The 20,213-nt window shown below is 48.9% G+C and overlaps 1 long non-coding RNA gene, 15 other non-coding genes and 2 pseudogenes across 39 annotated transcripts in view; all 18 read right to left on the bottom strand.

Moving 5' to 3' along the window:
• Positions 1-63: 63 nt before the first annotated feature.
• Positions 64-142, bottom strand: LOC118718806. The gene has a single exon (XR_004987943.1). It is a non-coding gene; the product is annotated as a small nucleolar RNA SNORD115 (small nucleolar RNA).
• Positions 143-1,387: 1,245 nt separating this feature from the next.
• On the bottom strand, positions 1,388-1,466 carry LOC118718795. Its single transcript, XR_004987932.1, has one exon. It is a non-coding gene; the product is annotated as a small nucleolar RNA SNORD115 (small nucleolar RNA).
• A 1,245-nt stretch (positions 1,467-2,711) lies between these two features.
• On the bottom strand, positions 2,712-2,790 carry LOC118718784. The gene has a single exon (XR_004987921.1). It is a non-coding gene; the product is annotated as a small nucleolar RNA SNORD115 (small nucleolar RNA).
• A 2,911-nt stretch (positions 2,791-5,701) lies between these two features.
• On the bottom strand, positions 5,702-5,816 carry LOC118718815 (annotated as a pseudogene).
• Positions 5,817-5,892: 76 nt separating this feature from the next.
• LOC123652353 overlaps positions 5,893-20,213 on the bottom strand; it is a 27,984-nt gene continuing 13,663 nt past the window's right edge. For 11 of the 24 annotated variants that reach the window (XR_006741644.1, XR_006741639.1, XR_006741626.1 and 8 more), the window contains 13 exons: positions 19,188-19,324; positions 18,082-18,218; positions 16,969-17,104; positions 15,869-16,005; positions 14,748-14,884; positions 13,628-13,764; positions 12,522-12,657; positions 11,422-11,558; positions 10,303-10,439; positions 9,173-9,309; positions 8,068-8,203; positions 7,029-7,164; positions 5,893-6,028 (listed from right to left, as the gene is read on the bottom strand). This is a non-coding gene — a long non-coding RNA (uncharacterized LOC123652353). The remainder of the gene's footprint in view (positions 6,029-7,028; positions 7,165-8,067; positions 8,204-9,172; positions 9,310-10,302; positions 10,440-11,421; positions 11,559-12,521; positions 12,658-13,627; positions 13,765-14,747; positions 14,885-15,868; positions 16,006-16,968; positions 17,105-18,081; positions 18,219-19,187; positions 19,325-20,213) is intronic. The other 13 variants (XR_006741628.1, XR_006741624.1, XR_006741629.1 and 10 more) reach the window with 13 other exon arrangements.
• Positions 6,845-6,952, bottom strand: LOC118718805. The gene has a single exon (XR_004987942.1). It is a non-coding gene; the product is annotated as a small nucleolar RNA SNORD116 (small nucleolar RNA).
• LOC118718804 lies at positions 7,884-7,991 on the bottom strand. Its single transcript, XR_004987941.1, has one exon. It is a non-coding gene; the product is annotated as a small nucleolar RNA SNORD116 (small nucleolar RNA).
• Positions 8,988-9,096, bottom strand: LOC118718810. The gene has a single exon (XR_004987947.1). It is a non-coding gene; the product is annotated as a small nucleolar RNA SNORD116 (small nucleolar RNA).
• Positions 10,119-10,226, bottom strand: LOC118718803. Its single transcript, XR_004987940.1, has one exon. It is a non-coding gene; the product is annotated as a small nucleolar RNA SNORD116 (small nucleolar RNA).
• Positions 11,238-11,345, bottom strand: LOC118718812. Its single transcript, XR_004987949.1, has one exon. It is a non-coding gene; the product is annotated as a small nucleolar RNA SNORD116 (small nucleolar RNA).
• On the bottom strand, positions 12,338-12,445 carry LOC118718802. The gene has a single exon (XR_004987939.1). It is a non-coding gene; the product is annotated as a small nucleolar RNA SNORD116 (small nucleolar RNA).
• Positions 13,444-13,551, bottom strand: LOC118718801. The gene has a single exon (XR_004987938.1). It is a non-coding gene; the product is annotated as a small nucleolar RNA SNORD116 (small nucleolar RNA).
• LOC118718800 lies at positions 14,564-14,671 on the bottom strand. Its single transcript, XR_004987937.1, has one exon. It is a non-coding gene; the product is annotated as a small nucleolar RNA SNORD116 (small nucleolar RNA).
• LOC118718808 lies at positions 15,684-15,792 on the bottom strand. Its single transcript, XR_004987945.1, has one exon. It is a non-coding gene; the product is annotated as a small nucleolar RNA SNORD116 (small nucleolar RNA).
• LOC118718799 lies at positions 16,785-16,892 on the bottom strand. Its single transcript, XR_004987936.1, has one exon. It is a non-coding gene; the product is annotated as a small nucleolar RNA SNORD116 (small nucleolar RNA).
• Positions 17,898-18,005, bottom strand: LOC118718798. The gene has a single exon (XR_004987935.1). It is a non-coding gene; the product is annotated as a small nucleolar RNA SNORD116 (small nucleolar RNA).
• On the bottom strand, positions 19,004-19,111 carry LOC118718797. The gene has a single exon (XR_004987934.1). It is a non-coding gene; the product is annotated as a small nucleolar RNA SNORD116 (small nucleolar RNA).
• On the bottom strand, positions 20,122-20,213 carry LOC118718820 (annotated as a pseudogene).

Below are 20,213 nucleotides of genomic sequence, written 5' to 3'. Positions count from 1 at the left end.
TTCTCATCGCCCGGGAGAACCCTAAGGCTCCCCAATGAGGTGGCGCCAAACTGGCACCTTACTGGGCCTCAGCGTAATCCTATTGAGCATGATTTTTATGTCATCACGTCACTTCATGATTAAGGGTTGTCATCATTGACCCAACGAAGGCACTCTGCAGGGATCGGGGTCAGCGCACACTCGTCCTTTGCTCACCAGAGATGTCTCCTGGGACTGAGTGCAGCGTAAGGCGGGCTGGAGAGCTGCGCGGTTCCGACACGGGAAGGGGCCTGACACACAAGAGCTGGGAGGCTCTAGGCCAAATGAAGGCCATTCTTTGGGAACGTGACCTGGAAAAGGAGGAGCAACACGCCTGCTGAAGACCGTGTTTGTTCCCATGAGGCCCAGACATTCGAGGGAAATTTTGTCATTTCTGTGCTAGTGACCAATCGAAAAACAAGTAAAAACGCAGAGAAAAGAAACAATTTGACAAAATAAGCAAATTAAGGAATCAAAAAAATAATCAGCCAATGGAAATCCAGGCCCAATGGATTCAACAACAACAAGAGAACATAATCAGCGATGGAGTTTTCACAGCACACGCCCTCATGGTTTCCAGGAAAGCAAAAGAGCCATGCTGCTTATACCTGGCCGTGGTCTCCTTAGAGATAGTAATCTGGCCATATACCAAGAATGACCGGAACATTCAGCATGTGATAACAAGCCCTTTGAAGACCGAGCTTGTTTCAATGCAAACCAGGAACTCTAAGAATACCTGTTTATTTCTGCAGTAATGACCAGACCCCAAACCAACAAAATAGTTAAAGAACGAAACAACAAGAAACAAACAAAGGAACGAAATTATATAAATAATGCGCCAATAGAAATTGAGGCACTATGGATTCCACCACGAACAGAAAATAACCAGAAATATGATTCTTACCACACACACCCTTAGGGTTTCCAAGAAAGCACAAGAGGAGTCATACTGCTTGCGCACAGGAATTTGGTGAGTTTTCAACACTGAACCGGCCATGCAGCAACCACTCTGCCTACACAGAGCCTCGATTTTAGTCTCATGCACACGTGCTCTGCGTCCAACACGAAGACAGCCACTCACCTTGCACGTAGAGGCCACGACCGCCATCTGGAGAGATGGCTGCACTGGAAGACACAACCAGAGGAGAGGCCTGGTTTCAGCGGGGGGCCTCTGGTCTTGCTGTCGGGACCCTAACCAAGGGGCACCAAACACGTGCGTGGACATGGAGCAGCCCATGTGCACGTGGCAGAGATCGGGGGGAGGAACGTGGCATTCTCTGGAGAGTCTGCCCACCTCGAGAACCCGTTCTCATCGCCCGGGAGAACCCTAAGGCTCCCCAATGAGGTGGCGCCAAACTGGCACCTTACTGGGCCTCAGCGTAATCCTATTGAGCATGATTTTTATGTCATCACGTCACTTCATGATTAAGGGTTGTCATCATTGACCCAACGAAGGCACTCTGCAGGCATCAGGGTCACCGCACACTCGTCCTTTGCTCACCAGAGATGTCTCCTGGGACTGAGTGCAGCGTAAGGCGGGCTGGAGAGCGGCGCGGGTCCGACACGGGAAGGGGCCTGACACACAAGAGCTGGGAGGCTCTAGGCCAAATGAAGGCCATTCTTTGGGAACGTGACCTGGAAAAGGAGGAACAACACGCCTGCTGAAGACCGTGTTTGTTCCCATGAGGCCCAGACATTCGAGGGAAATTTGGTCATTCATGTGCTAATGACCAATGGAAAAACAAGTAAAAACGCAGAGAAAAGAAACAATTTGACAAAATAAGCAAATTAAGGAATCAAAAAAATAATCAGCCAATGGAAATCCAGGCCCAATGGATTCAACAACAACAAGAGAACATAATCAGCGATGGAGTTTTCACAGCACACGCCCTCATGGTTTCCAGGAAAGCAAAAGAGCCATGCTGCTTATACCTGGCCGTGGTCTCCTTAGAGATAGTAATCTGGCCATATACCAACAATGACCGGAATATTCAGCATGTGATAACAAGCCCTTTGAAGACCAAGGTTGTTTCAATGCAAACCAGGAATTCTAAGAATATCTGTTCATTTCTGCAGTAATGACCAGACCCCAAACCAACAAAATAGTTAAAGAACGAAACAACAAGAAACAAACAAATGAACGAAATCACATAAATAATGCGCCAATGGAAATTGAGGCACTATGGATTCCACCACGAACAAAAAATAACCAGAAATATGATTCTCACCACACACACCCTTAGGGTTTCCAAGAAAGCACAAGAGGAGTCATACTGCTTGCGCACAGGAATTTGGCGAGTTTTCAACACTGAACCGGCCATGCAGCAACCACTCTGCCTACAGAGAGCCTCGATCTTTGTCTCATGCACACGTGCTCTGCGTCCAACACGAAGACAGCCACTCACCTTGCACGTGGAGGCCACGACCGCCATCTGGAGAGAGGGCCGCACTGGAAGACACAACCAGAGGAGAGGCCTGGTTTCAGCGGGGGGCCTCTGGTCTTGCTGTCGGGGCCCTAACCAAGGGGCACCAAACACATGTGTGGACATGGAGCAGCCCATGTGCACGTGGCAGAGATCGGGGGGAGGCACGTGGCATTCTCTGGAGAGTCTGCCCGCCTCGAGAACCCGTTCTCATCGCCCGGGAGAACCCTAAGGCTCCCCAATGAGGTGGCGCCAAACTGGCACCTTACTGGGCCTCAGCGTAATCCTATTGAGCATGATTTTTATGTCATCACGTCACTTCATGATTAAGGGTTGTCATCATTGACCCAACGAAGGCACTCTGCAGGCATCGGGACCGACGCACACTCATCCTTTGCTCACCAGAGATGTCCCTTGAGGGCAGCGCAAGGCAGGCTGGAGCGCTGGGCGGTTTCGATGCGGGAAGGGGCCTTACACACAGGAGCCCGGAAGGCTCTAGGCCAAATGAAGGCCATTCTTGTGTGAACGTGACCTGGAAATGAGGAGCAATACGCCTGCTGAAGACCGTGTTTGTTCCCATGAGGCCCAGACATTCGAGGGAAATTTGTTTATTTATGTGTTAATGACCAATCGAAAAACAAGTGAAAACGCATAGAAATGAAACAGTTTGACGAAATAACCAAATAATTAAGGAATCAAAAAAATAATCAGCCAATGGAAATGAAGGCCCAATGGATTCAACAACAACAACAGAACCAAGGAGCCAAGGAGGAACGCATGTTCTTTCTCACTCACGTTTACAAGTGCAAATCTCACTTTTGTGGAAACCGAGGTCAAGGTGAAGATGCAACAATGATGTCTCTTTCTCCACTTCACTGTCCCTCCCATTTCAACTCTCTAAAACACAATGAAAGAAGTATCCTCCGTCTTTAGGTGAAGATTACAGGCGGATCAGAAAGAAAATAAATCGTCTCAAAAACCTGCCTGTCACCTGATTTCACAAGGTGACTCCTATGAAGCACTGTTTCGGGCCATTGTAACAGGAGACAAACAGTCTGCACTGTGCACCCGGGGCCTAAATTTGGTGACAGAACAGAATCCAAAAGGAGGCAAGAAAGGATTTCCAAAACTCTATGAAGACCGAAGCTTTGGTTTTCTTTGCAGCCTACATACACTTAAACCTTGTTTATCCGGCCGGGTTACCTTTGAGTTTGACGGGCTTGCAATACACATTTGGTGTGTTAGGGAACTGAACAACTGAAATGCACTCACTCTTATCAATCGTTGTTACCCCAATCAATGCACCTTGTAAAAAACGGCGTGCGTGGACTTGTGGCTCGCTGGGTGAGGCAATGCCCTCAGAGTACTCTTGGGCAGGCACCAGGACCCACGCCTGAGCCGGGAGCACTCAGTCCGGTGTTGGAGGTGTTACCGGGGTCCCCACACAAGCCTCCAACTGTTCTTAAGGCCCAAACACTGACGGCTGATAAAGAAGCAGAGAATCGCTTACCTTTGCGCGGGATGCCCGCTCAGCACCCATCAGCGCGACCCTTCCTCGGGGACTCCCCGGAACTCAGGCCAGCCAGGCAGACCCGAGCAGAACCCAGCGCGGCAGCCCCACCTGAGAGGTGGACACAAAGCACAGGTGTGTTTGAGTATTGTGCCCAGGTGCTCAGGAATACACCCACTTGATTCTCCTTTCCTGAGCATCCCTCACATTTCCCTCTCCCTGAGATACGAGTGGCGGGTGTCACAGCGTGCATGCAGGTCATACAACTGATCGGTCACATGTGTTGTGGGCAGCAGCCTTCTCAAGGGAAACATGTAGCTCTATGCCCAGCGTCTTGGACATGCTTCCCACCTCCCACGGGGAAAAAAAGACTGTTTGTTCAAAAAAAAAAAAACCCACTCTATTTTACCCCACGCAACTCCAAAAATAGGTCCGGAAGGCAGGACCAGAAACACACCCGTTCTACGAACATGCCCTTAAGAAGCAAGATGACTCTGTACCTGGACATTTCGTCCCTGAAAACTGTAACCGGTCAAATACACGTGAAGGAACTGCAGCGAAACGGCAACAAACCACCCACACGGAGACGGGCACCGTAAGCGCAAGGGCTGCATGCATGTTGCCTCCCTGAAGGCGATCAGCCACCTGAGCCAGGCACATGTCCGTGCAAACCAAGCTGAACGCCCTCCAGGGGACAGGGGAAACGCAGAGGGGTGTCTGGTCTTCATTGGCTATCTCTCGAAAACATGACGGCCTGGGACCAGGCCACATTCCCATCGGGAAACAACACATGTCCCGGGCTGCTCAGGCTCGACCCGCCAGGAGACCTCGAAGCACCCACAGGCTCCTAGAACAGCAGCATCCTCAGCCCGCTCATTTGGCTCCGGGCTGGAGACTTGACCCATGAACCAGAAGGTCATCATGGCTCAATTCCCAGTTACACCACATCTGCACGTGCCTGGAGTTCAAGTCTCCATTCCCAGTAGGGGGTGTGCTGGAAGGTGGCCAATCCATAGCTGTTTCTGCCTTCTCACTGACATTTCTCTCTCCCATCCTCTCTGAAATCAATCAATGTGAATTAAAAAAAAATAATAATAATAACAGCCATGGAAAGCAGAAGATCTTCCTTAAAGCAAACAGCCAGTACATATTTTGGAACAACATGGAGTCTACCCCAGACCCGCCCAACTCTTGCAACCCTGCCCTGGCCATCAGCACAGGCAGTATCCCCTCAGTGCTAGGACCCCGGCACAGTCCACATGAATGTGGACAAAGAGCAAACATTAGGAGTACAAAGTCACAATTTCAGCACAAAAGATTACTATGGTAACAGTATCCCCAAAACACCAAAGGAAACTCCCAAATTCTCACCAACTAAAAGGCAAGAACAACTATCACTGCCAGCAGAAAACTGGGCCTCAACAGGAGCCATGCACATTTTGTACGTTGCTGCCCCAGTCAGAGCTACAGGGGCTACCACGGCAGAGAAAAGAAACCGACACCTTGAGTTACCAGGTCCAAGGCTAGAGCCAGACAGTCCACCTACGACACATTAGGTGCTTGGTGGCCATTGTGCCTAGGCAGCATACTCATACCAATCAGAACTGTTCTGTAAGGAACCAACTATGGTAAAGAAGACACTGGACATAACACAGAACAGGCTAAAATGCTGATGCCCTGGGAGATGCATGGAAGCATGTAAGAAGGGGAAGCTGTCCCTCACTCCTGTCTCTAGTATATTGAACGTGCTGGACCTCAGTAACCGATGGGAACGACGAAGTATTTCTCACTCATTTTGTTCAGATTTTCCAAGGAATGTTGGTTTGGGTTTGTTGGTTTATTTTTTTTGATATCATCATCGATCCCAACACGTTCTGCTCAAAGAGCTTGGTTCATACAATGGTGCCAACTGTCTGACCTTGGGGCAGAGAAAGGCTTACCTTCATGAGTGCCCCAGGGGCATGAAACAGACTGCAGCAAACACGGCTTCCAGGACCCGCCTCGTCCTAATCCCAGGTGGAGAGTAGGGTGGTCTCTTGTGGGGACGGGGACAACAGGCTTCCTATGACAACTCCGCCTGAGAAGTGGACACAAAGCACAGGTGCGTTTGAGTACTGTGCCAGGCCCTCAGGTAACATCCCTTCCTCTTCGCTTTCCTAGATCTAGCATCCAATGTCCCCTACTCCTGTCCCTGAGGCATGAGAGGGGGCCAGTGCACTTCCTGTGTGTGGTGTGACTTCCTGTGTGTGGTGTGACTTCCTGTGTGTGGTGTGACTTCCTTTGTGCAGGTGTGACTTCCTGTGTGCAGGTGTGACATCCTTTGTGTAGGTGTGACTTCCTGTGTGCAGGTGTGACTTCCTGTGTGCAGGTGTGACTTCCTTTGTGCATGTGTGACTTCCAGTGTGTAGGTGTGACTGCCTGCGGGAAGGTGGGTGGCAAATATAGATGTTTGTGTGGGTACAGGCCTTCTGATTAAAACTGAAGCCCTGTGGGGAGGCTTGTGTAGCTCATGGTTTGAGCTTTGACCTATGTTTTAAGAGGTCATAGTTCAATTCTTAAGGCTCATGCCCAGACGATGGCCTCAGAGAACAGTAAGGGCGTGAAGCAGGCAAACAATCAATGATATCGGTCTCTCTGTCTCTCTCTCTCTCTGTCTGTCTCTATCTCTATCTCTCTCTGTCTCTCTGTCTCTCTCTTTCTCTGTCTCGCTGTCTATGTCTCTGTCTCCCTGTCTCTCTCTCTACCATCCTCTCTAAAATCAATAAAAAAGTAAATATAATTGCCACAACCACGTAGAAAATTCTCTTGGTTGTTAAAAAATTTGCAGTTGTTGGCTTGCGTGTGAGAAGGAGAAGCTGTCCCTCACTCCTGTCTCTAGGATACCGAATGTGCTGGACCTCAGTAACCGATGAGAACGACGTTGTTGTAGTTCTCACTCATTTTGTTCAGATTTTCCAAGGAATGTTGGTTTGGTGTTTTTTTTTGGAATCATCATCGATCCCAACACATTCAGGTCAAAGAGCTTTGTTCAGACACATGGTGCCAACTGGCTGACCTTGGGGCAGAGAAAGGCTTACCTTCATGAGTGCCCCAGGGGCATGAAACAGACTGCAGCAAACACGGCTCCAGCACCCGCCTCGTCCTATTCCCAGGTGGAGAGTAGGATGGTCTCTTGTGGGGACGGGGACAACAGGCTTCCTATGACAACTCCGCCTGAGAAGTGGACACAAAGCACAGGTGCGTTTGAGTACTGTGCCAGGCCCTCAGGTAACATCCCTTCCTCTTCGCTTTCCTAGATCTAGCATCTGATTGTCCCCTACTCCTGTCCCTGAGGCATGAGAGGGGTTGAGTGCACTTCCTGTGTGTGGTGTGACTTCCTGTGTGTGGTGTGACTTCCTTTGTGCAGGTGTGACTTCCTTTGTGCACGTGTGACTTCCTGTGTGTAGGTGTGACTGCCTGCGGGAAGGTGGGTTGCATATACAGATGTTTGTGTGGGTACAGGCCTTCTGATTAAAACTGAAGCCCTGTGGGGAGGCTGGTGTAGCTCAGGGTTTGAGCTTTGACCTATGTTTTAAGAGGTCATAGTTCAATTGTTAAGGCTCATACCCAGGCTATGGCCTCAGAGAACAGTAGGGGCGTGAAGCAGGCAAACAATCAATGATATCGGTCTCTCTATCTCTCTCTCTCTCTGTCTGTCTCTATCTCTATCTCTCTGTCTCTCTGTCTCTCTCTTTCTCTGTCTCGCTGTCTATGTCTCTGTCTCCGTGTCACTCTCTCTACCATCCTCTCTAAAATCAATAAAAAAATAAATATTATAATTGCCACAACCACCTAGAAAATTCTCTTGGTTGTTAAAAAACTTGCAGTTGTTGGCTTGCGTGTGAGAAGGGGAAGCTGTCCCTCACTCCTGTCTCTAGGATACCGAATGTGCTGGACCTCAGTAACCGATGAGAACGACGTTGTTGTAGTTCTCACTCATTTTGTTCAGATTTTCCAAGGAATGTTGGTTTGGTGTTTTTTTTTGGAATCATCATCGATCCCAACACATTCAGGTCAAAGAGCTTTGTTCACACACATGGTGCCAACTGGCTGACCTTGGGGCCGAGAAAGGCTTACCTTCATGAGTGCCTCAGGGGCATGAAACAGACTGCAGCAAACACGGCTCCAGCACCCGCCTCGTCCTATTCCCAGGTGGAGAGTTGGGTGGTCTCTTGTGGGGACTGGGACAACAGACTTCTTATGACAACTCCGCCTGAGAAGTGGACACAAAGCACAGGTGCGTTTGAGTACTGTGCCAGGCCCTCAGGTAACATCCCTTCCTTTTCGCTTTCCTAGATCTAGCATCTGATTTTCCCTTCTCCTGTCCCTGAGGCATGAGAGGGGGCGAGTGCACTTTCTGTGTGTGGTGTGACTTCCTGTGTGTGGTGTGACTTCCTTTGTGCAGGTGTGACTTCCTTTGTGCATGTGTGACTTCCTTTGTGCAGGTGTGACTTCCTGTGTGCAGGTGTGACTTCCTGTGTGCAGGTGTGACTTCCTTTGTGCATGTGTGACTTCCAGTGTGTAGGTGTGACTGCCTGCAGGAAGGTGGGTGGCAAATATAGATGTTTGTGTGGGTACAGGCCTTCTGATTAAAACTGAAGCCTTGTGGGGAGGCTGGTGTAGCTCAGGGTTTGAGCTTTGACCTATGTTTTAAGAGGTCATAGTTCAATTCTTAAGGCTCATGCCTAGACTATGGCCTCAGAGAACAGTAGGGGCGTGAAGCAGGCAAACAATCAATGATATCGGTCTCTCTGTCTCTCTCTTTCTCTGTCTGTCTCTATCTCTCTGTCTCTCTCTTTCTCTGTCTCGCTGTCTATGTCTCTGTCTCCATGTCTCTCTCTCTATCATCCTCTCTAAAATCAATAAAAAAATAAATATTATAATTGCCACAACCACCTAGAAAATTCTCTTGGTTGTTAAAAAACTTGCAGTTGTTGGCTTGCGTGTGAGAAGGGGAAGCTGTCCCTTACTCCTATCTCTAGGATACTGAATGTGCTGGACCTCAGTAACCGATGAGAACGACGTTGTTTTAGTTCTCACTCATTTTGTTCAGATTTTCCAAGGAATGTTGGTTTGGTGTTTTTTTTTTGGAATCATCATCGATCCCAACACATTCAGGTCAAAGAGCTTTGTTCACACACATGGTTCCAACTGGCTGACCTTGGGGCAGAGAAAGGCTTACCTTCATGAGTGCCCCAGGGGCATGAAACAGACTGCAGCAAACACGGCTTCCAGGACCCGCCTCGTCCTAATCCCAGGTGGAGAGTTGGGTGGTCTCTTGTGGGGACGGGGACAACAGGCTTCTTATGACAACTCCGCCTGAGAAGTGGACACAAAGCACAGGTGCGTTTGAGTACTGTGCCAGGCCCTCAGGTAACATCCCTTCCTCTTCGCTTTCCTAGATCTAGCATCCGATAGTCCCCTACTCCTGTCCCTGAGGCATGAGAGGGGGCGAGTGCACTTCCTGTGTGTGGTGTGACTTCCTGTGTGTGGTGTGACTTCCTGTGTGTGGTGTGACTTCCTTTGTGCAGGTGTGACTTCCTGTGTGCAGGTGTGACATCCTTTGTGTAGGTGTGACTTCCTGTGTGCAGGTGTGACTTCCTGTGTGCAGGTGTGACTTCCTTTGTGCATGTGTGACTTCCAGTGTGTAGGTGTGACTGCCTGCGGGAAGGTGGGTGGCAAATATAGATGTTTGTGTGGGAACAGGCCTTCTGATTAAAACTGAAGCCCTGTGGGGAGGCTTGTGTAGCTCATGGTTTGAGCTTTGACCTATGTTTTAAGAGGTCATAGTTCAATTCTTAAGGCTCATGCCCAGACGATGGCCTCAGAGAACAGTAGGGGCGTGAAGCAGGCAAACAATCAATGATATCGGTCTCTCTATCTCTCTCTCTCTCTGTCTGTCTCTATCTCTCTGTCTCTCTGTCTCTCTCTTTCTCTGTCTCGCTGTCTATGTCTCTGTCTCCCTGTCTCTCTCTCTACCATCCTCTCTAAAATCAATAAAAAAGTAAATATAATTGCCACAACCACGTAGAAAATTCTCTTGGTTGTTAAAAAATTTGCAGTTGTTGGCTTGCGTGTGAGAAGGAGAAGCTGTCCCTCACTCCTGTCTCTAGGATACCGAATGTGCTGGACCTCAGTAACCGATGAGAACGACGTTGTTGTAGTTCTCACTCATTTTGTTCAGATTTTCCAAGGAATGTTGGTTTGGTGTTTTTTTTTGGAATCATCATCGATCCCAACACATTCAGGTCAAAGAGCTTTGTTCAGACACATGGTGCCAACTGGCTGACCTTGGGGCAGAGAAAGGCTTACCTTCATGAGTGCCCCAGGGGCATGAAACAGACTGCAGCAAACACGGCTTCCAGGACCCGCCTCGTCCTAATCCCAGGTGGAGAGTAGGGTGGTCTCTTGTGGGGACGGGGACAACAGGCTTCTTATGACAACTCCTCCTGAGAAGTGGACACAAAGCACAGGTGCGTTTGAGTACTGTGCCAGGCCCTCAGGTAACATCACTTCCTCTTCGCTTTCCTAGATCTAGCATCTGATTGTCCCCTACTCCTGTCCCTGAGGCATGAGAGGGGGCGAGTGCACTTCCTGTGTGTGGTGTGACTTCCTGTGTGTGGTGTGACTTCCTTTGTGCAGGTGTGACTTCCTTTGTGTATGTGTGACTTCCTTTGTGCATGTGTGACTTCCTGTGTGCAGGTGTGACTTCCTGTGTGCAGGTGTGACTTCCTTTGTGCATGTGTGACTTCCAGTGTGTAGGTGTGACTGCCTGCGGGAAGGTGGGTGGCAAATACAGATGTTTGTGTGGGTATAGGCCTTCTGATTAAAACTGAAGCCCTGTGGGGAGGCTGGTGTAGCTCAGGGTTTGAGCTTTGACCTATGTTTTAAGAGGTCATAGTTCAATTCTTAAGGCTCATGCCCAGACTATGGCCTCAGAGGGCAGTAGGGGCGTGAAGCAGGCAAACAATCAATGATATCGGTCTCTCTGTCTCTCTCTGTCTCTGTCCGTCTCTATCTCTCTGTCTCTCTCTGTCTCTCTGTCTCTCTCTTTCTCACTCTCGCTGTCTATGTCTCTGTCTCCGTGTCTCTCTCTACCATCCTCTCTAAAATCAATAAAAAAGTAAATATAATTGCCACAACCACGTAGAAAATTCTCTTAGTTGTTAAAAAACTTGCAGTTGTTGGCTTGCGTGTGAGAAGGGGAAGCTGTCCCTCACTCCTGTCTCTAGGATACCGAATGTGCTGGACCTCAGTAACCGATGAGAACGACGTTGTTGTAGTTCTCACTCATTTGGTTCAGATTTTCCAAGGAATGTTGGTTTGGTGTTTTTTTTTGGAATCATCATCGATCCCAACACATTCAGGTCAAAGAGCTTTGTTCACACACATGGTGCCAACTGGCTGACCTTGGGGCCGAGAAAGGCTTACCTTCATGAGTGCCCCAGGGGCATGAAACAGACTGCAGCAAACACGGCTTCCAGGACCCGCCTCGTCCTGATCCCAGGTGGAGAGTAGGGCGGTCTCTTGTGGGGACGGGGACAACAGGCTTCCTATGACAACTCCGCCTGAGAAGTGGTCACAAAGCACAGGTGCGTTTGAGTACTGTGCCAGGCCCTCAGGTAACATCCCTTCCTCTTCGCTTTCCTAGATCTAGCATCTGATTGTCCCCTACTCCTGTCCCTGAGGCATGAGAGGGGTTGAGTGCACTTCCTGTGTGTGGTGTGACTTCCTGTGTGTGGTGTGACTTCCTTTGTGCAGGTGTGACTTCCTTTGTGCATGTGTGTCTTCCTATGTGAAGGTGTGACTTCCTGTGTGCAGGTGTGACTTCCTTTGTGCTTGTGTGACTTCCAGTGTGTAGGTGTGACTGCCTGCGGGAAGGTGGGTGGCAAATACAGATGTTTGTGTGGGTACAGGCCTTCTGATTAAAACTGAAGCCCTGTGGGGAGGCTGGTGTAGCTCATGGTTTGAGCTTTGACCTATGTTTTAAGAGGTCATAGTTCAATTGTTAAGGCTCATACCCAAGCTATGGCCTCAGAGAACAGTAGGGGCGTGAAGCAGGCAAACAATCAATGATATCGGTCTCTCTGTCTCTCTCTCTCTCTGTCTGTCTCTATCTCTATCTCTCTGTCTCTCTGTCTCTCTCTTTCTCTGTCTCGCTGTCTATGTCTTTGTCTCCGTTTCACTCTCTCTACCATCCTCTCTAAAATCAATAAAAAAATAAATATTATAATTGCCACAAGCAGCTAGAAAATTCTCTTGGTTGTTAAAAAACTTGCAGTTGTTGGCTTGCGTGTGAGAAGGGGAAGCTGTCCCTCACTCCTGTCTCTAGGATACCGAATGTGCTGGACCTCAGTAACCGATGAGAACGACGTTGTTGTAGTTCTCACTCATTTTGTTCAGATTTTCCAAGGAATGTTGGTTTGGTGTTTTTTTTTGGAATCATCATCGATCCCAACACATTCAGGTCAAAGAGCTTTGTTCACACACATGGTGCCAACTGGCTGACCTTGGGGCCGAGAAAGGCTTACCTTCATGAGTGCCCCAGGGGCATGAAACAGACTGCAGCAAACACGGCTCCAGCACCCGCCTCGTCCTATTCCCAGGTGGAGAGTTGGGTGGTCTCTTGTGGGGACTGGGACAACAGACTTCTTATGACAACTCCGCCTGAGAAGTGGACACAAAGCACAGGTGCGTTTGAGTACTGTGCCAGGCCCTCAGGTAACATCCCTTCCTCTTCGCTTTCCTAGATCTAGCATCCGATTGTCCCCTTCTCCTGTCCCTGAGGCATGAGTGGGGGCCAGTGCACTTCCTGTGTGTGGTGTGACTTCCTGTGTGTGGTGTGACTTCCTTTGTGCAGGTGTGACTTCCTTTGTGCATGTGTGACTTCCTTTATGCAGGTGTGACTTCCTGTGTGCAGGTGTGACTTCCTGTGTGCAGGTGTGACTTCCTTTGTGCACGTGTGACTTCCTGTGTGTAGGTGTGACTGCCTGCAGGAAGGTGGGTGGCAAATATAGATGTTTGTGTGGGTACAGGCCTTCTGATTAAAACTGAAGCCTTGTGGGGAGGCTGGTGTAGCTCAGGGTTTGAGCTTTGACCTATGTTTTAAGAGGTCATAGTTCAATTCTTAAGGCTCATGCCCTAGACTATGGCCTCAGAGAACAGTAGGGGCGTGAAGCAGGCAAACAATCAATGATATCGGTCTCTCTGTCTCTCTCTTTCTCTGTCTGTCTCTATCTCTCTGTCTCTCTCTTTCTCTGTCTCGCTGTCTATGTCTCTGTCTCCATGTCTCTCTCTCTATCATCCTCTCTAAAATCAATAAAAAAATAAATATTATAATTGCCACAACCACCTAGAAAATTCTCTTGGTTGTTAAAAAACTTGCAGTTGTTGGCTTGCGTGTGAGAAGGGGAAGCTGTCCCTTACTCCTATCTCTAGGATACTGAATGTGCTGGACCTCAGTAACCGATGAGAACGACGTTGTTGTAGTTCTCACTCATTTTGTTCAGATTTTCCAAGGAATGTTGGTTTGGTGTTTTTTTTTGGAATCATCATCGATCCCAACACATTCAGGTCAAAGAGCTTTGTTCACACACATGGTGCCAACTGGCTGACCTTGGGGCAGAGAAAGGCTTACCTTCATGAGTGCCCCAGGGGCATGAAACAGACTGCAGCAAACACGGCTTCCAGGACCCGCCTCGTCCTAATCCCAGGTGGAGAGTTGGGTGGTCTCTTGTGGGGACGGGGACAACAGACTTCTTATGACAACTCCGCCTGAGAAGTGGACACAAAGCACAGGTGCGTTTGAGTACTGTGCCAGGCCCTCAGGTAACATCCCTTCCTCTTCGCTTTCCTAGATCTAGCATCCGATTCTCCCCTACTCCTGTCCCTGAGGCATGAGAGGGGGCGAGTGCACTTCCTGTGTGTGGTGTGACTTCCTGTGTGTGGTGTGACTTCCTTTGTGCAGGTGTGACTTCCTTTGTGCATGTGTGACTTCCTTTGTGTATGTGTGACTTCCTGTGTGCAGGTGTGACTTCCTGTGTGCAGGTGTGACTTCCTTTGTGCATGTGTGACTTCCAGTGTGTAGGTGTGACTGCCTGCGGGAAGGTGGGTGGCAAATATAGTTGTTTGTGTGGGTACAGGCCTTCTGATTAAAACTGAAGCCCTGTGGGGAGGCTGGTGTAGCTCATGGTTTGAGCTTTGACCTATGTTTTAAGAGGTCATAGTTCAATTCTTAAGGCTCATGCCCAGGCTATGGCCTCAGAGAACAGTAGGGGCGTGAAGCAGGCAAACAATCAATGATATCGGTCTCTCTATCTCTCTCTCTCTCTCTCTGTCTGTATCTCTATCTCTCTGTCTCTCTGTCTCTCTCTTTCTCTGTCTCGCTGTCTATGTCTCTGTCTCCGTGTCTCTCTCTCTACCATCCTCTCTAAAATCAATAAAAAAGTAAATATTATAATTGCCACAACCACCTAGAAAATTCTCTTGGTTGTTAAAAAACTTGCAGTTGTTGGCTTGCGTGTGAGAAGGGGAAGCTGTCCCTCACTCCTGTCTCTAGGATACCGAATGTGCTGGACCTCAGTAACCGATGAGAACGACGTTGTTGTAGTTCTCACTCATTTTGTTCAGATTTTCCAAGGAATGTTGGTTTGGTGTTTTTTTTTGGAATCATCATCGATCCCAACACATTCAGGTCAAAGAGCTTTGTTCACACACATGGTGCCAACTGGCTGACCTTGGGGCAGAGAAAGGCTTACCTTCATGAGTGCCCCAGGGGCATGAGACAGACTGCAGCAAACACGGCTTCCAGGACCCGCCTCGTCCTAATCCCAGGTGGAGAGTAGGGTGGTCTCTTGTGGGGACGGGGACAACAGGCTTCTTATGACAACTCCGCCTGAGAAGTGGACACAAAGCACAGGTGCGTTTGAGTACTGTGCCAGGCCCTCAGGTAACATCCCTTCCTCTTCGCTTTCCTAGATCTAGCATCTGATTGTCCCCTACTCCTGTCCCTGAGGCATGAGAGGGGGCGAGTGCACTTCCTGTGTGTGGTGTGACTTCCTGTGTGTGGTGTGACTTCCTTTGTGCAGGTGTGACTTCCTTTGTGCATGTGTGACTTCCTTTGTGCATGTGTGACTTCCTGTGTGCAGGTGTGACTTCCTGTGTGCAGGTGTGACTTCCTTTGTGCATGTGTGACTTCCAGTGTGTAGGTGTGACTGCCTGCGGGAAGGTGGGTGGCAAATACAGATGTTTGTGTGGGTACAGGCCTTCTGATTAAAACTGAAGCCCTGTGGGGAGGCTGGTGTAGCTCAGGGTTTGAGCTTTGACCTATGTTTTAAGAGGTCATAGTTCAATTGTTAAGGCTCATACCCAAGCTATGGCCTCAGAGAACAGTAGGGGCGTGAAGCAGGCAAACAATCAATGATATCGGTCTCTCTGTCTCTCTCTCTCTCTGTCTGTCTCTATCTCTATCTCTCTGTCTCTCTGTCTCTCTCTTTCTCTGTCTCGCTGTCTATGTCTCTGTCTCCGTGTCACTCTCTCTACCATCCTCAATAAAATCAATAAAAAAATAAATATTATAATTGCCACAAACAGCTAGAAAATTCTCTTTGTTGTTAAAAAACTTGCAGTTGTTGGCTTGCGTGTGAGAAGGGGAAGCTGTCCCTCACTCCTGTCTCTAGGATACCGAATGTGCTGGACCTCAGTAACCGATGAGAACGACGTTGTTGTAGTTCTCACTCATTTTGTTCAGATTTTCCAAGGAATGTTGGTTTGGTGTTTTTTTTTTGGAATCATCATCGATCCCAACACATTCAGGTCAAAGAGCTTTGTTCACACACATGGTGCCAACTGGCTGACCTTGGGGCCGAGAAAGGCTTACCTTCATGAGTGCCCCAGGGGCATGAAACAGACTGCAGCAAACACGGCTTCCAGGACCCGCCTCGTCCTAATCCCAGGTGGAGAGTAGGGTGGTCTCTTGTGGGGACGGGGACAACAGGCTTCCTATGACAACTCCGCCTGAGAAGTGGACACAAAGCACAGGTGCGTTTGAGTACTGTGCCAGGCCCTCAGGTAACATCCCTTCCTCTTCGCTTTCCTAGATCTAGCATCCGATTGTCCCCTACTCCTGTCCCTGAGGCATGAGAGGGGGCGAGTGCACTTCCTGTGTGTGGTGTGACTTCCTGTGTGTGGTGTGACTTCCTTTGTGCAGGTGTGACTTCCTTTGTGCATGTGTGACTTCCTGTGTGCAGGTGTGACTTCCTGTGTGCAGGTGTGACTTCCTTTGTGCATGTGTGACTTCCAGTGTGTAGGTGTGACTGCCTGCGGGAAGGTGGGTGGCAAATACAGATGTTTGTGTGGGTACAGGCCTTCTGATTAAAACTGAAGCCCTGTGGGGAGGCTGGTGTAGCTCATGGTTTGAGCTTTGACCTATGTTTTAAGAGGTCATAGTTCAATTCTTAAGGCTCATGCCCAGGCTATGGCCTCAGAGAACAGTAGGGGCGTGAAGCAGGCAAACAATCAATGATATCGGTCTCTCTGTCTCTCTCTCTCTCTGTCTGTCTCTATCTCTATCTCTCTGTCTCTCTGTCTCTCTCTTTCTCTGTCTCGCTGTCTATGTCTCTGTCTCCGTGTCACTCTCTCTACCATCCTCTCTAAAATCAATAAAAAAATAAATATTATAATTGCCACAAGCAGCTAGAAAATTCTCTTGGTTGTTAAAAAACTTGCAGTTGTTGGCTTGCGTGTGAGAAGGGGAAGCTGTCCCTCACTCCTGTCTCTAGGATACCGAATGTGCTGGACCTCAGTAACCGATGAGAACGACGTTGTTGTAGTTCTCACTCATTTTGTTCAGATTTTCCAAGGAATGTTGGTTTGGTGTTTTTTTTTGGAATCATCATCGATCCCAACACATTCAGGTCAAAGAGCTTTGTTCACACACATGGTGCCAACTGGCTGACCTTGGGGCCGAGAAAGGCTTACCTTCATGAGTGCCCCAGGGGCATGAAACAGACTGCAGCAAACACGGCTCCAGCACCCGCCTCGTCCTATTCCCAGGTGGAGAGTTGGGTGGTCTCTTGTGGGGATGGGGACAACAGGCTTCCTATGACAACTCCGCCTGAGAAGTGGACACAAAGCACAGGTGCGTTTGAGTACTGTGCCAGGCCCTCAGGTAACATCCCTTCCTCTTCGCTTTCCTAGATCTAGCATCTGATTGTCCCCTACTCCTGTCCCTGAGGCATGAGAGGGGGCGAGTGCACTTCCTGTGTGTGGTGTGACTTCCTGTGTGTGGTGTGACTTCCTTTGTGCAGGTGTGACTTCCTTTGTGTATGTGTGACTTCCTTTGTGCATGTGTGACTTCCTGTGTGCAGGTGTGACTTCCTGTGTGCAGGTGTGACTTCCTTTGTGCATGTGTGACTTCCAGTGTGTAGGTGTGACTGCCTGCGGGAAGGTTGGTGGCAAATACAGATGTTTGTGTGGGTACAGGCCTTCTGATTAAAACTGAAGCCCTGTGGGGAGGCTGGTGTAGCTCATGGTTTGAGCTTTGACCTATGTTTTAAGAGGTCATAGTTCAATTCTTAAGGCTCATGCCCAGACTATGGCCTCAGAGAACAGTAGGGGCGTGAAGCAGGCAAACAATCAATGATATCGGTCTCTCTGTCTCTCTCTCTCTCTGTCTGTCTCTATCTCTCTGTCTCTCTGTCTCTCTCTTTCTCTGTCTCGCTGTCTATGTCTCTGTCTCCGTGTCACTCTCTCTACCATCCTCAATAAAATCAATAAAAAAATAAATATTATAATTGCCACAAGCAGCTAGAAAATTCTCTTGGTTGTTAAAAAACTTGCAGTTGTTGGCTTGCGTGTGAGAAGGGGAAGCTGTCCCTCACTCCTGTCTCTAGGATACCGAATGTGCTGGACCTCAGTAACCGATGAGAACGACGTTGTTGTAGTTCTCACTCATTTTGTTCAGATTTTCCAAGGAATGTTGGTTTGGTGTTTTTTTTTGGAATCATCATCGATCCCAACACATTCAGGTCAAAGAGCTTTGTTCACACACATGGTGCCAACTGGCTGACCTTGGGGCCGAGAAAGGCTTACCTTCATGAGTGCCCCAGGGGCATGAAACAGACTGCAGCAAACACGGCTTCCAGGACCCGCCTCGTCCTAATCCCAGGTGGAGAGTAGGGTGGTCTCTTGTGGGGACGGGGACAACAGGCTTCCTATGACAACTCCGCCTGAGAAGTGGACACAAAGCACAGGTGCGTTTGAGTACTGTGCCAGGCCCTCAGGTAACATCCCTTCCTCTTCGCTTTCCTAGATCTAGCATCTGATTGTCCCCTACTCCTGTCCCTGAGGCATGAGAGGGGGCGAGTGCACTTCCTGTGTGTGGTGTGACTTCCTGTGTGTGGTGTGACTTCCTTTGTGCAGGTGTGACTTCCTTTGTGTATGTGTGACTTCCTTTGTGCATGTGTGACTTCCTGTGTGCAGGTGTGACTTCCTGTGTGCAGGTGTGACTTCCTTTGTGCATGTGTGACTTCCAGTGTGTAGGTGTGACTGCCTGCGGGAAGGTGGGTGGCAAATACAGATGTTTGTGTGGGTACAGGCCTTCTGATTAAAACTGAAGCCCTGTGGGGAGGCTGGTGTAGCTCATGGTTTGAGCTTTGACCTATGTTTTAAGAGGTCATAGTTCAATTCTTAAGGCTCATGCCCAGACTATGGCCTCAGAGAACAGTAGGGGCGTGAAGCAGGCAAACAATCAATGATATCGGTCTCTCTGTCTCTCTCTCTCTCTGTCTGTCTCTATCTCTCTGTCTCTCTCTTTCTCTGTCTCGCTGTCTATGTCTCTGTCTCCGTGTCACTCTCTCTACCATCCTCAATAAAATCAATAAAAAAATAAATATTATAATTGCCACAAGCAGCTAGAAAATTCTCTTGGTTGTTAAAAAACTTGCAGTTGTTGGCTTGCGTGTGAGAAGGGGAAGCTGTCCCTCACTCCTGTCTCTAGGATACCGAATGTGCTGGACCTCAGTAACCGATGAGAACGACGTTGTTGTAGTTCTCACTCATTTTGTTCAGATTTTCCAAGGAATGTTGGTTTGGTGTTTTTTTTTGGAATCATCATCGATCCCAACACATTCAGGTCAAAGAGCTTTGTTCACACACATGGTGCCAACTGGCTGACCTTGGGGCCGAGAAAGGCTTACCTTCATGAGTGCCCCAGGGGCATGAAACAGACTGCAGCAAACACGGCTTCCAGGACCCGCCTCGTCCTAATCCCAGGTGGAGAGTAGGGTGGTCTCTTGTGGGGACGGGGACAACAGGCTTCCTATGACAACTCCGCCTGAGAAGTGGACACAAAGCACAGGTGCGTTTGAGTACTGTGCCAGGCCCTCAGGTAACATCCCTTCCTCTTCGCTTTCCTAGATCTAGCATCTGATTGTCCCTTCTCCTGTCCCTGAGGCATGAGAGGGGGCGAGTGCACTTCCTGTGTGTGGTGTGACTTCCTGTGTGTGGTGTGACTTCCTTTGTGCAGGTGTGACTTCCTTTGTGTATGTGTGACTTCCTTTGTGCATGTGTGACTTCCTGTGTGCAGGTGTGACTTCCTGTGTGCAGGTGTGACTTCCTTTGTGCATGTGTGACTTCCAGTGTGTAGGTGTGACTGCCTGCGGGAAGGTTGGTGGCAAATATAGACGTTTGTGTGGGTACAGGCCTTCTGATTAAAACTGAAGCCCTGTGGGGAGGCTGGTGTAGCTCAGGGTTTGAGCTCTGACCTATGTTTTAAGAGGTCATAGTTCAATTCTTAAGGTTCATGCCCAGGCTATGGCCTCAGAGGGCAGTAGGGGCGTGAAGCAGGCAAACAATCAATGATATCGGTCTCTCTGTCTCTCTCTGTCTCTGTCCGTCTCTATCTCTCTGTCTCTCTCTGTCTCTCTGTCTCTCTCTTTCTCACTCTCGCTGTCTATGTCTCTGTCTCCGTGTCTCTCTCTACCATCCTCTCTAAAATCAATAAAAAAGTAAATATAATTGCCACAACCACGTAGAAAATTCTCTTAGTTGTTAAAAAACTTGCAGTTGTTGGCTTGCGTGTGAGAAGGGGAAGCTGTCCCTCACTCCTGTCTCTAGGATACCGAATGTGCTGGACCTCAGTAACCGATGAGAACGACGTTGCTGTAGTTCTCACTCATTTTGTTCAGATTTTCCAAGGAATGTTGGTTTGGTGTTTTTTTTGG

The sequence above is a fragment of the Pipistrellus kuhlii genome, unplaced genomic scaffold (genome assembly GCF_014108245.1).
Source record: "Pipistrellus kuhlii isolate mPipKuh1 unplaced genomic scaffold, mPipKuh1.p scaffold_m20_p_146, whole genome shotgun sequence".
Lineage (NCBI taxonomy): Eukaryota > Metazoa > Chordata > Mammalia > Chiroptera > Vespertilionidae > Pipistrellus > Pipistrellus kuhlii.
The sequence above is the reverse complement of the archived record's forward strand: the minus strand, read 5'-3'. Positions and strand labels throughout refer to the sequence as shown.